We start from the raw sequence: 15852 nt of genomic DNA, 5'->3' as shown, positions 1-15852 counted from the left end.
TTTTTCCCTGGGGAGCGGGGAGGGGCTAGAACAGTCATATCATCTCGAAAAGAAACCTACTGGAGTCACAAGTTTTTGTGATTATCTCCTACCGTCTGCCACTATATAAATGATTTCATTAGCTTTTTATAGACTATTGCATTATTTTATTAAAACCTGATATTGTACAAGGCAATAAATTAAGGATTCAGCAACTGTTAATTGATTGAGAAATACTTGATTCAAAGAAAGAGTACTGCTAAAATGTCTATATGAAGGGGCTAAGTGTGAACTAATAGAACATATAAAATGCCTCTTGTGAAAGTATAGGAAGCCTCAATGTGGAAAAAACAAAATGATACATTACTAAACCTATACAGACCTAGAGGAAACTAGTCACACCAGATTAGTGAACCTTCTGGGTATGAGGAATACATATGAAAGAGATGTTTCTGATCATGGAGAAGAAAGGATAAAGATTGAACGTCTTGTTGCAATTTAAAGCGGATATATAAAATTAAGGTACCACCATAATTAATTCATGATGATAGCTTGCTGGCTATTGGTAGATAAAGAATGGGCTCTGAGGACACCTTTTCAACCTCATGTTTGCCTTCCATTTGCAGCAGGGAGCATTCCTTCCAGCTGTCCCTTCATGTGAGGGCAATCCTAGCCCTTTGGAACTTATGATTCCCACAAATACAGAGAGCATTTCTGGCAGATATTGCTTTGTTCTAACATAGTTACTCAGTAACATAATTGGAGTACCCCAGTATCAGTAAGAGCTACTTAATTTGTCATTTTTGGTCTTGACGCAACCTGGAACAGTTGTTCTGGGTACCCTTCCTACCAAACTAGCCACTTTTGCTGAGGGTGTGCATTCAAGTGTCTATGATTTGCATTTATTACATTAGTGGTATATATGAATGCATCACATGCCTGTGCAAGTCATGAAAATTCAATTAAATTGTGTTCCTTTGTGAATACCTTTTGTGTAAAATTGAATTCAAAATGTAACATTATGAAACACAATAAAATGTTCACACTTAGCTTTGAACAGCAGACACTGTCAATGACTTCTTGCACAAAATTATACCTACATATACAGCTTTCATTGCATGCATAAATAAACGATTATATCTACATATACAGCTATCATTGCCTGCATAAATAAACAAATATACCTACATATACAGCTATCATTGCATGCATGAACAAAAAATCATCCCTACATATACAGCTATTGTTGCATGCATATCTAAACCACTACCTCTCCCAAGAGACTAGCCAAAAGACACCTAGGCCCATATTTATACTAGTAATACTAGTTATACTATACATTGGCGCTAAACCTACCATACCACCTGACTCCTGTCTTATAAAAGACAGGATTCATGCCCACCACCCCAGTGGCCAGCACAGGGGACAAGGGTTCCCTGGGCATGGCCATTGCACCCAGTGCCATAGGGGCCCATTTCAGGGCCCCCAATGGCACTTTTAAAGAATAAACAAAATACTTACCTCTACTTACCTGTACTTACCTGGGATGGGGTCCCCATCCTCTGCTGTCCCTCTGGTGTGGGTGGGGTTGTCCCGGGGGCTTGGGGAGGGCACCTGTGGGCTCTTTCCATGGTGTAACCATCATGAAAATAGGCACACAGTTCTCATAACGCCTGCCCTGACCCAGGTGTTAAATAATGGCGCTAAGCAAGCTTAGAGTCATTATTTAGGCTCGCCTCCCCCCGTGCACCATTTTTGCATGTGAGGATAAATAAGATGCAAGGTAGTTTCCCGCTAGCAAAAAATTACTTTAACTACAAAACTTTGATGCTAGACGGGTCTAGGGTAAAAGTATAAATATGGAGTTAAGTTTGCAATGAATTAGCGTAAAAAAATTAAGCTCATTCAGTAGAGAGTATAAATACGCCCCCAAATGTAGAATAAGACAACCCTGGCTCTACTCATCAGTAATATCAATAGAAGAACAATTTGGGGCTAGGAATGAGCTCTAAAATCTACTTTGTGGATTTACAAGCATCTGCTTATTATGTCATTTTCTGATTTACCCAAAAGAACAATACTCCATATATTGGGCTGGTAAGTCTACAATATGTAGGTATAATCATTTTTGGTTAACAAGTTCCTTGTTTGCTACGCTTACCAAAAATAGATCAACGGTTATTTCAGAATACCAGAAAAAAGCAATATGCATTTATAAAGATTTGGCTAGTCCCAAAAAACGAATCTCTTACATTTAAAGGTGAAATAATTGCATTGACGAATAGCTGCTGACATCCATATTTACATGGAAAAATATAGAATCATTTCATAACACTAAGGGCCGAATTTAAGAAAAGCGATACAGCATCCAACGCATTGCCATCTTTCTTGCGCCCCCGCCCACGTAACACCACCATGTGTGCTTCGTATTTATGATAAAGCACACCATGGCGGTATTAGGAACAACATGGTGCTTTGCTTCACTAGTGGCAAACATTTTGACGCTAGTGGAGCAAAGTGCAAGGAGGCCCATTGATTACAATAGGTGCGTCCTTTTAATGCCTGCTTTCAGCACGCATTACAAATAATGCCAAAAATGGCACAATGAAATCCTATAGATTTAATTGCACCATTTTTGTGGGCCTCCTTGCCCTGCAATGCCTCCTTTGCGTACATTATGCATGGCACATGCATAATGTGGAGCAAAGGGTTACAAAGTGACACAATGCATGCATTGCACCACTTTGTAAATATGGAGTGGGGAAAAGTCCACCTTAACATCAATAAAATGATGCTAATCCGGTGCTAAAGTGCACAAGGAGCTCTTAAATATGCCCCAAAATGTATGCAACTGCAAATGCAAGACAAAACCGATAAGGGAAAGCATACTAAGGCCCATATTTATACTTTGTCACGCAAAACTGCGCTAATGCAGTTTTGTGTAAAAAGGTTTACCTCTGGTTAACGCCATTCCAAGACCCCGGCCAGGTGTCTCATCTATTGAATAGTGCAATCCGGCTCAAAGGATGGGCTACTGTCAAGGAAAATGGTGATAGCTGGTTGGGGGTGGCTGGATGGGAGAAGGGAGTTTTGCACCAAAAAATTATGTTAGGCTGGTTAGAGTAAAGAAGATAACTCTAACCAGATTGGCATCATTTCTTGGTGATAAACCTACCATACCACATGAGTCCTGTCTTATTAAAGACAGGAGTCTTGCCCACCACCCCAATGGCCAGCACAGGGGCTAGGGTCCCCTGGGCATGGCCATTGCACCCAGTGCCATGTAGGGGGGGGGCATGTCAGGGCTCCCAATGGCACATTTAAAAAAATAAACAAAATACTTACCTCTACTTACCTGGGATGGGGTCCCCCATCCTTCACTCTTCCTCTGGTGTGGGTGGTGGTGTCCCTGGGGCTTAGGGAGGGCACCTGTGGTCTGTTTCCATGGTGTACCACCATGGAAATAGGCCCACAGGTCCTCTACTGCCTGCCCTGACCCAGGGGTTAAATAATGAGGCTGAGCAAGCTTAGCGCCAATATTTAGGCCTGCCTTCCTCCCATGCACCATTTTGACCGGGAGGATAAATAAGGCACCAGGGCCTTGGAGTCATTTTGTGCCCGGGAACACCTACCTTGCATCTCATTGATGCAAGGTAGTTACCCGCTAGCAAAAAATTACTTTAACTCCAAAACTTCGGCACTAGACTGGTCTAGTGCCAAAGTATAAATATGGAATTAAGTTTGTTCTAATTTAGAGTATAAATATGCCTCTAAGTGGGTATGTGGTGGGTGTGTTTTATAAGCTGGTGAAGCAACAGGAGTTAAATTAAGCTACTTTTTGGGACTATACTTTCAATGATTTCTAGAGATCGGCAAATTGATCTCGAGCATTTCAATCAAATGGGATAAGGAGTAACATTTTAAATAAATCTGCAACAGATAAATAGGTGTGTTTTGCTTAGTATTTACTTTTTCTCGGAGAAATGCACCCTAACTACAAGATACGTCACATTTCTGTCCTATTCGCCCCTTCACTGGCACACAAATTGCTGCCTAGCACCAACTCAGGCATCCTTGCACTATGGTGCAAGGTTCCTGCGTTGTGGGGATGATTGCTTTTGGGCAGGAAGGGACACCTTCCTGCACAAAAACAATCACAAGAGGTGTTTCTCTGTTTATGTGTGCCACAGAATGCAGCACACATAGAAAGAGGAAAAAACGAGAAGAAATTAAGCTATTTCTCCCCATTGCGTCATTCTTACACCACCCCTGAGGTGACTTAGGAATCTAATGAATTGCCAAACTTGTAAATCTGGAAATACGTCAGATTGCTTCGGGCTCCATGGGTGTTGCGTGGGAACACCTCAAACAACACCCATGGAACGCCCATTTCATGCAGTGTTATTCTTGAAAGGGATTCAAATTTACAATGCGATGAAAAGCCACGCAAGATGGCTTTGGGTGGCTGTGTAAATATGGGCTGGCCCACTGCGCCACCGGAGCGTAAAAAAAAATTATCCTCCGGTGGCACAGTGTATTGCTAGGGCTTCCTAAATGAGGCCCTGGGTCTCTAGCTGGCAGAGGTATACACCCTGTCTAAGTAGGGACCACAATCCTAGTCAGGGTAAGTCAGATACACAACCTAAATTAAACTGTGTTCACCCTCTGAAAGCTTGGCACAAAGCAGTTGGGCTTGAATTAGGAGGCAATGTGTAAAGTATTTGTGCAACACTTAAATTACAGTAACAGAGTAAATATACCACAAAAAGACTCCACAAAGTTTAGAAGAATAGAGAATATATGTCTGAGTACAATGAGACCAAAACAACAAAAATCCAATGAGTAGAACTCCAGATATGAATTTTTAAAGAATAAACTGTAATATAGTGCTTGACGTCTATAGCACTGAAAGGTTACTAGAGGTTGTGCCAGACTGAGGTAAATCCAAAGTTTAGGCCAACCACAATGTCGGGCAGGCTGCTACAGGACTCACACAAAGCCTGCTGAAAATGTACTTTAGCTCGAGCAAGCGTCTGCGTCAAAGACTCAATGTGTCGGTGTCAAAGACTCGATGCATCAGTGCTGAGTTGGGCAAGTGCATCATCATCAAGCCTCGCAGTTATGTCCCGCATTGGCATAAAACCTCTTTCAATGCAGGCAATGCATCATCGCTGAAGTGAGGAGAGATGTCTTCGGATCATTGCTGCGTCGTCGTCAAAGCTCGCAGTCTGCTCATGCTTCTTTGTCAAATCGGCTCTGTGTCAGTGTTGAAGGGCACTGCATCAGTTCCAAGTGGTGCAACGACCTCAATGTGTCAATCTTTATTAAGAAAAACAGCTGCAGAGCCCACTATCAAGGCATAGGACTGGTCTGGCACTTCTTGGCGGGATAGGACTCACATTTGGCAAAGTCCAGGAGCGACAACAGGGTTGGAGGAAGTATTTGATGGCCCTGAGACTTCAAGAATAGGAGGCATGTCAGCCAGCCCTTGGAGAACTTGGTTTCAAGGATGAAGAGATCATGTCCAGTCCTTCTTACTACCAGGCAAGAAGTAGCAGGCAGCAGACCAACACAGCAAAGCAAGTAGCAAAGTTGCAGTCCCTCCTACAGCACAGAAATCGGTAGGCAACAAGCCAACACAACAATGCAGTTAGCAATGTGGCAGTCGCTCCTGGCAGCACAGCGCCTCTTCCTCCTGGCAGTATGTCCTTGGCTTTAGCAGAGTGCTGATTTGGTGGACTTTGGCATCCAATACTTACACCCAGTTGAGCCTTTAAAGTGGAAGAGACTTCAAAGAGAGGCCTTTGAAGTGCACAAGGTCCCTGCCATTTCTTCCCTAGTTCCAGACATTCTACAGGGGGTTATGGAGCTCTTTGTGTGGGTACAGGCACAGCCCTATTCAGGAGTAAGTGTCAGCTCCTCCCTCCCATCTAGGCCAGGAAGGCCCATCAGTCTAGTAAAGGCCATAATGATGCAAATATCATACCCTAGCTGCCATTGTGTGTGACTGTCTAGAGAGATTGCACAACGCCCAGCTATCACACATTCCAGATGTGTAATCAGAGACAGGCAGGGGCACAGAATGGTTAAAGTAAGACAATGCCAACTTTCTAAAAGTGGCATTTTCAGACTTAAAAATCAAAATCCAACCTAACCATAAGTTGTAATTTTGAAATTGTAAGTCCAGAGACATTAAACTCCACATTTCAATCTTTTCCCAATCAGAAGTTACATTTGAAGGCTGCTTCAAGGTAACCCCAATATAAAGGTATGGGAGAGCCTTGCAGTAGTTAAAGACAAGTTGAATAGTTTTTGACTCTAGGACATGTTAAATTTAAACGTACATGTAAAACATATTTAACACACTGCACCCTGCCTTTGGGGCTAACTAAGGCCAACCTTAGGGGTAACACATAAATAAAAAGTAAGGTTTGGGCCTGGCATGTGGATACATTTGCCAGTTCGAAATGGCAGTTTAAAACTGCTCACACAGGCTTTGCAGTGGCAGGCCTGAGACATGTTTAAAGGGCTACTGTAATGGGTGGCACAATCAGTGATGCAGGGCAACTAGTAGCATTTAATTGACACGCCATGGGCACCTATAGTGCACTTTACTATGGACTCACAAGTAAATTAAACATGCCAATAGTAGACAAGCCAATATCACCATGTGCAGAGTACAGAGTGCTTGTACTTTAGCTTTGGCTTGCAGTGGTATTGTGCACAGAATCATAAAGCCAGCAAAAATGAAGTGAGAAAACCAGGAGGTCAGAAGGCAAAACATCAGAGAAAACCACACCAAGGGTGCCAGATATACTAGAAAACCTAGCAAACCTGTATATTTTTTTTAATTAGACACCTGGGGTATCCAGAGTGGGCTGACTTGCGTGGGTCTCACCATAATTTTTTTTTATACCCAGAATCCTTTGCAAACCACAAACTTAGACTTAAACAAAACACATTTTCCTCACATTTCTGTGATGGAAAGTTATAGGGAGCCACAGACTTCCATCCACCCAGCATCCCCCATGTTTCCCGATAGAAATGGTAACTCACTTGTGTGGCCTAGTGCCTGTGACAGGAAACAGCCCAAAATGCAACATAGACGAATCACATTTTTCAACTGAAAATGTACCTTTTTTTCCCAATGTGGGTCGCTCTAAGGTTTGGACCCCAGCTCAGGTGGCACCTAGAGAAACCTAGCCAATCTGTAAATTTTTTAGAACTGGACACCTAGGAGTATCCAGGGTGGGCTGACTTGCGTGGGTCTCACCAGCTTTATTTTTACCTTGATCCCTTAAAAACCACAAACTTTGACAAAACAAACACATTTTCCTCACATTTCTGTAATGGAATGTTCTGGAAGTTGGGGAGCCACAAACTTCCTTTCATCTGGGATTCCCCCAAGTCTCCTGATAAAAATGGTACATTACTTGTGCGGGTAGACCTAGTGCTCCTGACAGGAAACATCCTAAAACGCAAAACATCAACACATTGCATTTTTCTACCAAAAACTGACTCTTTTTTTCCAATGTGGGAAGCTGTAGGTTTTGGGTCCCAGCTCAGCCGGCACCTTGGGAAACCTATCAAACCTGTAATTTTATTAAAAACTAGACACCGAGAGGTATCAAGGGTTGGCCAACTTACAAAGGTCTCACCATGTTTGTTTACCCAGAATCCTTTGCAAACCTCAAACTTTGAGTAAAAAAACACATTTTCATCATATTTATGTGATGGAAAGTTCTGGAATCTCAGGGGAGCCACAAACTTCCTTGCAGCTGGAATTCCCCTAAGTCTCCAGATAAAAATGGTACCTCACTTGTGTGGGTAGGCCTAGTTACCATGAGAGAAACAGATCAAACCAAGGTTATCAGGAGCCCTGACTAGGGCTCCTGTTAACCTTGGTTTGAGTCGTTCCTGTAGCAGACACTAGGCTTAGCCACACAAGTGGGGCAGCACTTTTATTGGCACAGGTGGAGTAATGCAGACTGGTAGGAATTTTGTGAATTCCTGAACTTTCCATTAGACAAATGGAGGACAAATGTGTGATTTCAGTCTGAGTTTGAGGTTTGTAGAGCATTGCGGGTAAGAAAACCTTGTGGGATCCAACTCATGGCACACCACCCTGTACTCCCTTTATTGTCTAGTCTTCAAAAATATCTGTGGTTCATAGGTTTGCATCGGTGGCACCACAGCATGGCCCCAAATACCGCACCTACCCCTATTGCTTATCTCTCTACATAGCAATTTAGGGGCTTCTACGTCCTTTTCTCTTGAACCATCCACAGAAGAGGAATACTGTTCTTATTGGGAGACATGTGGGAACTCAGGGTGGTAGAAAATGTGTGGCTCCATGCAGATTCCATGTCTTTCCATCACAGAAATGTGATGAAAATGTATGCTTCTTACCAAAGTTTGACATTTCCAAGAGCTTCTTGGTAATATTACCTGGTGATAGCTACGCAAGTCATGCACCCCTTGATTCCCATGGCTGTTTAGTTTTTAAAATTGTGCAGGTTTGACTGAGCTTTGACTGTGCTAACTGAGCTAGGGCCCAAAATTCATAGCTCCCCCTTATGAGAAAAAAAGTGTTCTTAGTAAGAGCCATCTCACAGCCACAGATATAAATCTGGTACTATTTTTTAAAGTTAATCGACCACTAACACTGGTTAGTTTTAACACCACCATAAATGATGCTTTCAAAACACAAATACTTCTCAAAGTATCTGAAAATTGAAACCAAGACTTCTGAAGGTGAGCCATAAAGCCATGTTGAGGCAGCAACCACTTCTTGGTTCATTCACATCATTCAAGCACCTCACACAAGACTTTCATACTGCCAACCATGAAACCCAATCCATCCAATCCGTACACTCACATCAACATATTGTTACCATGCAAGGGACCATCACATTCATAAGTTTCAGAATTAAATCATTTTGACTGCATTTTACCACCTGTCAAGTAGCAGCCTCCTTCTTTTGCACATTACTGAACGCATGCTTAGGGAACGTTTTACCAATGGCTCCCATGACAGCCACATGAGGCTCAGGAAGACATGTCTTACTTGTGTCTTTAGCACACACACTATGGAAAATCCAACTCCTTCCAGTTTGTGGATGCAAGTAGAGGGTGTTCGAGTATTCCTCTGAGGTGTCATTCCTCAAACTGAGTGAGTATATCTACCTGTGAAACTAAGGCAAACATACTGGGGAACACTGATAAAGTTCCTGAAAGAGAATATCATAAACTATGAAGAACAGTAGTTTTTGACACACAGGGTAGTCTGCGAGAATGTAGCATAAGTCCTATTTATTTTTATGTGCAATGCTGTGACTGTAATGCACTTATCATACAGCAAACTGAACATCTACTAAGTTCCAACGGAGGGTGAACATGGCAAGCAGGTCAAGCATTTACCCAAGACTGCCATAGTAATTAAGTACCTGGGCAAGTGCGGTGCCAATGGGTTTGAATCCATAAATGAATATGAAGTCATGGCATATGTATATGTACTACCTTTACTATCTGCCTTCTACCTATGCAATATCCCTGTGAAAGCATACCTATCTTAAGCTTTTCTTACCCGTCATGTCTCTGTCCTCATCAGAGTCCTGACTAATTCTGTATAATTGCCAAGTGAACTTATACTTGTGCCTTTCATTCTTAGCTACATGAAGCTCAAGAAAACATGTCTTTCATGTGCCACCAGTGCCCTTCCTGTGCTAAATCTAACTCCTTTCAACATTGGTTATGATACAAGTTACTAGTTGAGTTTGCACACTTTCAAAGCAAGTAGAAATGTTGATGAATAAGTCAGACAGGACATTTGTTTGACTCATTACGATGAATCTGGTTCATGGTCCATGGAAGGTACGTATCAATGTGCAGTCATTGAAAGGTCAGCTCCAACTCAGTCTATTTCCCAGTAATTCACTTTTAAATGATACAACATTGAGCAAGGAGGAGAACACAGGGCTGGCTGAGATAGGCACTGGGAACAGTAAATATGACTCTCCTGCCTTTTTCCCTGCTTAGAGCAGACTTTACAATCACAATATGGTTGGGACATTTTAGGTGTTTCAGGAATGTGATCAGCAAAGAGTCCACATCCTCCAGAACATATGAAGTGGAGGCTGCTGCTTCTGTAGCAGTAAGACTTTCAATGACAGACAACTGAAAGTCAAGGAAAGACATGAGTCTTCCTGTGGTTCTCTAACAATAAACAACATATGCATTGTATGTTGCCATCTGGATCAGATGGGTAAACAGTTTCTTATACCAAGTGTGAGTTTTACAACTCGTGTTTTATGGCTGAAAAACCTAGTCATGTTTATCCACTTTACCCACGTACCTGTTGTAATCAAGTACACAGGTGGGCTTGTAAAAGTCAGCCGTCTGACCCCAAACTGTTACAGGGGAAGTGCTCTCATCATGACTTATAGTGAGCACATACACATAATTCCTATCTGAGATCTTGACTGTTAGCAGTTCATTGGCATGCAACTAACTGTTCTGGGATTTCTGGAGCTTCTTACAAACAAGCTCCTGCAGGAGTCATTTGCAGCAACAATGAATAGTACTGCAGGCCACAGAGCCAGCTTTGTACAGGTAATTGAACAGCTCTCCCCCTACATAGAACTTGTGCACATAAATGTTATAAACTTTGTGAAGGAGTAGCTGGACAAGTTCCAATAAAACATTTCTTGTGAGTTCTAGCATTTGAGCTGAGTCTACAAGGTCTACAGGGTTTCAATTGGAGTCCTTCCCTGTATACACTCTCAAGCTGAGCACATAGCCAATAGAGTTCTCACCTAGCATGTACTGCTTGATGTCAAAGCGAACTCTTTTGCTCGCAATATGCTGCGTGAACAGCAGCCACTCTTTGTACAGGATCAAGGACTCATTGGTCGCTATATTCTTTGTAACCTATAACCTAGTAAACCTGGCCAACAAATGTTCCACCTGTAAACACGAAGTGGTACAATAGTAGAGATAAATCTAAGTGCTAATTGACACACAACGAGCTTCTGAATTGGTCATTGGGAATATACTTTACATAGTCATTTGCTTCATTTTTTGGACATAAGAACCAAAATGACACACATATAACAATATATATATATAAAACGATAGACTTACATCACAATTACCTACAGAACCATATACAACATCATACACAAAACTGTCTTCATCATTCTCCAGAATTTTTGGGAAAATGTGGTTGTCTAAATACATTAAAACTTCAATCCACATGGAAGAGATGGTTCCGTCAGCTATCACATCATAATATTCTATTTTCCTTAACTCCTTGTTAAAGAAGAGATGTGTGCTCTAATCATAATCCATAGACTTAATATTTCTTGCAACCTCCTTATCAAAAGGTCAACGCATTCTGGCCCCTTCACATATGGTCCTCTTCAGGACTCATGGAGAGATAAAGACCCATAAATGTAATTAATATACAAAACATAGTTTAACTTTCTTAAGAATTATTTGGAAATTATTCCAGAAAACTCCTTCACCGTGACAAATTATCCATAATATATTTCACCAATATGTGGTGTTGTTAGTCTTCATGTCTAACATGCTCCCAATCTATTGGTGCAATCAAAGGTCACAATCAATGATGTGATTTAGTATACTTAGAAAGAAAGAAAAAAAAAATTAAGATGCTCTCTATCTGCTTGTGCAGTTAACAAATCACAGCTAAAAATGTGATTTAAATAACTTAAAGGAAAGAGAAGAAAAAATAGAGATACCCAACTAACATTATCATGGTTGATCCAAAAAAATAACTGCCTTACAGTACGAGTCTGAGACCATCCAAACAAGCAGCCTCTATAAATCTAAAAATAAAAAATCAAATTTATTGCTGTCTGGTAATCAGATACAAGATAACTAATATAACGTATTCAAGCGATTCGGACCAAGCGGGTAAAATACTTTTATAGACTTACTTCTTTCTTTATTTATCGAGAAGTCTGCAAATTGCACGGCAAATCGGCACTTTCGCGCGCTAGACGCCTTCCTATTGCTATTAGTCCTGGCTGTAGCGGCGGTCATTTTAGAAAAGGGAAATATATCCCTTTGGTAATAACTGCGGCGGCCATCTCAACTGGTGGCAGCTTGTTTGATCGCACCCCGTTTTCATAAGCACAAACAGTCTATTATACTAGAAAACCAGACTGTCTCCTCTTCTAACTTTATTCCCCTTGTTGTCTCATATTACCAATGCTTTCTTTGGGGCCGGCCAAAAGGATCTTGACTGTTGGAAAAATTCTGTTACAAATTGGTGGCCATCTTAAGCTAATTTTGAACTTAAGTAGCAAGGTACAAGAATCATCTCAATATCTTACCATATCGTTATTTACAAGATCATGATATCAAAGAAACATTTTTTTACGCTACTGACAAATTAAATTAGCCAAAACTAAGGGAACTGGTTATCACTGCTATGGCAAAGTTATACATTGAATGAGTACATTACCAGTCATCTGAATATATAGTCAATTGTTTCTTCAACTATTTCTTTAACCTACTGTTATCTGCGGGGAAAAATCTCTATAAGCATACGTTACTTGCTTTAACAACAACTTTTGTTAAAAGGATCTTGGAGATGACGAGATGTTGACAAATAACAAAAATTATATTCAATAGTTCCTTAGCCCCTTCTTTAGCATGAAATGAAAATCCTAAGTCTATATACCTCATTGGACCCAAGCGGCCCAGCCTACATATTTTCCATCTGTATACTGGTACACAATAATCAATATAACATTCTTACCACCATGATGACATCATTTTGAATTAAATTAATGTTCATCCTGGTCATTCAGGCCACGTCTTGCTGTACCATATTTCTCAATAAGTCTTGCCTCTGTTGTGCTCAGATTTCTATTAAGTCCCTGACCATTTTTAGTAGGGTGTATCACTTGCAAAACTGTCCATCAGATCTCGTCTGGTTTATGATTCAGTTCTTCATAATGTTCCAGCAAAGGAGCGCCTCTAATTCCGCATTTAATTCTTGATCTGTGTGGTAGGATTCTCGTCTTAACTGCTTGAGATGTTTGTCAAATATACACCAATTCACATGGGCACTTGATGCAATATATCACGTTCTTGGTGTTGCAGTTAGAGAAACATCTTTGTCGATGTACTTCGCCATTTATCCTTTTTTCATTAGTATCATTTGCGAATTGACAGGCTACACAGTTCTGACATCTATAATGACCTCGTAAAGGGGGCAATTGAAGCATTATTCTCAGATCCTTCTTCTTATTATCCCTGGGAAAGGACGCTTTTACCAAAAGGTTTCGCAAATTTTGAGCTTGTTTGAAAGAGAACAAGGGTTTCTTAGTCTGCTCAGTATTCTCCAGTTTCTCTACATGATTGAACTTATTTTGTGTGCTTTAGGACTATAAGTCATCACACAAGTTAAACAAGTGTCTTTTTTCTTTTGTTTAGGAGTTAAAAGCGACTCTCTGGGTGTGTAACAAGCTTTTTTTAAAGCAATTTTAACTATTTTTTTCAGGTATCCCCTGTACACCAATTTATTCCTCAACTCAAATGCATTCTTGAAATAGTCTTCCTTGTCACTACAGTTTCTTCTAATACGTAAAAATTGGTAATAAGGTAGGTTTTCTTTTAGTGTTCTTAGATGACTGCTTAAAAAATGTAGCAGAGTGTTACGGTCGGTCGTTTTTTTGTATAGACTTACTTCTAAATGGCCAGCTTTGGCTAATATCCATAAATCTAAGAAATTAATTTTCTTAGTATCACAATTCAGTGTGAATTTGAAATCTATTGTACACTGATTAAGCCAATCATGGAAGGAGGATAACACTTCTCTCTCGCCTTCCCAGATCCTTAGCATGTCATCAATATATATAAACCATTTAATAATGTTCGCTCTAAACGGATTGGAAGTCGAATACACCCACTTTCTTTCAAAGTAATCCATAACAAGGTTCGCTATCTCTGGTGCAAAGCTGCAACCTATAGCTACTCCCTTTATTTGTAGGTAAAAGGTCTCTTGATACATAAAAAAATGCTTTTTAAGGCAAAGAGTAGCTAAGGTCATTAGGAATTTGGTGGGAGTTTTAATGGGTGGTGGACGTGATTCTAGCATCTGTCTAACAACCTCGATCGCTTCCTCTTGGGGAATATTCGTATAGAGAGCTTCTATATCAAAAGTCACCAAAATTTGTTTATCTTCATCAAATGGTAAATTTTCTATTTTATTAATGATGTCCATCGAATCCCGGACATATGCCTTGGTTTGAGTCACATAAGGTTTTACAAGAGTGTCCACAAATTGGGTTAGGGGCTCTATTATAGACCCACATGCAGAAACAATTGGTCTCCCCGGAGGATTCTGTAAATGTTTATGGATCTTTGGTAAAATATAAAAGCGTTGAGTCCTTCCATCATTTTGGTTAAGAAACTCAAATTCCTTTTTACATATCCATTAATTATTAAAAGCCTCTCCTGTGATCGACTTGATTTTATGTTGCAAATACTTAGAGACATCTAATACGGTAGTGGTCTGTGATATTTAACTGTCTCATCACTTCTTGATCATAGCGATCTTTATTCCATATGACTACCCACCGCCTTTATCTGCTGGTTTGATAATAATATCTTGATTATTAGCCAAACTCTTAATCGCCTCTTTTCCTGCCTTTATACAGTTCTATTTAAAGAAGATCTTTTTAGTGTTAAGATCACCTATTTCCCTCAGTACTACATCTTCAAAAACTGTTATTTCCTTTGGCATATCATTTTTATCTGGACAGAAAGATGATTTTGGTCTCAAACCACTGCTATTTTCATCTAACTCTGTCGGGGAGTCCGCAAAGTAAGCTTTAAATCTGAGTTTACGTAGAAATCTCAAAACTTCAATCTTGCTATCTACTGGATTTTGAATTTTCAAAGGTATAAAGGATAGTCCTTTACTCATTATTTGAATTTCTGAAGAAGTCAGGGAATAAGATGACAAATTATATATAGGGATAAGGTCTTTATTATTATCTAACGTCTGTATGTTCTGTGTTGTGTGCAGAAGATTCCTTGGTCTTGATATTGACCTCTCGGGGTTCCTCCTTCCCTTCCCCGGCGGCCAGCTCTGCAGAAAAAAGGTTGAGCCCCTCCGTATTGTGGGTTGGGAAGAGATTGTCCCTGATTTTCCTGCTCAGAATCAGAAGATGTGTCTGAAAAAGTGATGAATCTCCTCCAGGATCTGGTTTGCTATTGGAGATTCAAAGTACTTGGATTATTATTTTTAAAAAAATCTTCTTTCTAATATGGGTAAGTATTTGTTAGGCTGAAATTTCTGATGTCTCTTGCCACGTTCATAGATTTTAGATTAACTGTATGGGTTTTTAATTCTATAATCGTCTTATTAACACTTTCTAGAAGTATTTTTACATCCTTAATAGTGTTATTCAGAATTTCTTGTTCCAATTCTTCAATTTCTTTTAACTCAGCTTCATAAATACGTATTATCAAAAATTAATATGACGGGTATGTTTTTAACTTGTAGTCCTAATGGTATTGTGTTGTTTTTAATGTGTTCCAATAATACCTGTGCATGAAGTTAGGTTCTAACATTTTTCTTTTTCAATTGTTTTAATCTTTCTACTTTATCTAATCTTGATGTTTCATTTGGAATTTGGTCGTCACTCAATAGTGAAGGGTATTCCAATAGTTTCGTAATTTGAGCTTCTGAATAGCTCACCATATGGGTTCAGACATTGTTGATCATAATTTCACTTTGGAAGTTATCCACAATATAAGTTACGCGTTTGTCCCCTACTTGCAAGGAGAGTATAGAGAAATCCAAACTAATTGATTTCCAAATTCCCCACACCT

Source organism: Pleurodeles waltl, chromosome 8 (assembly GCF_031143425.1).
Source record: "Pleurodeles waltl isolate 20211129_DDA chromosome 8, aPleWal1.hap1.20221129, whole genome shotgun sequence".
Lineage (NCBI taxonomy): Eukaryota > Metazoa > Chordata > Amphibia > Caudata > Salamandridae > Pleurodeles > Pleurodeles waltl.
This window is presented reverse-complemented; position numbering follows the sequence as displayed.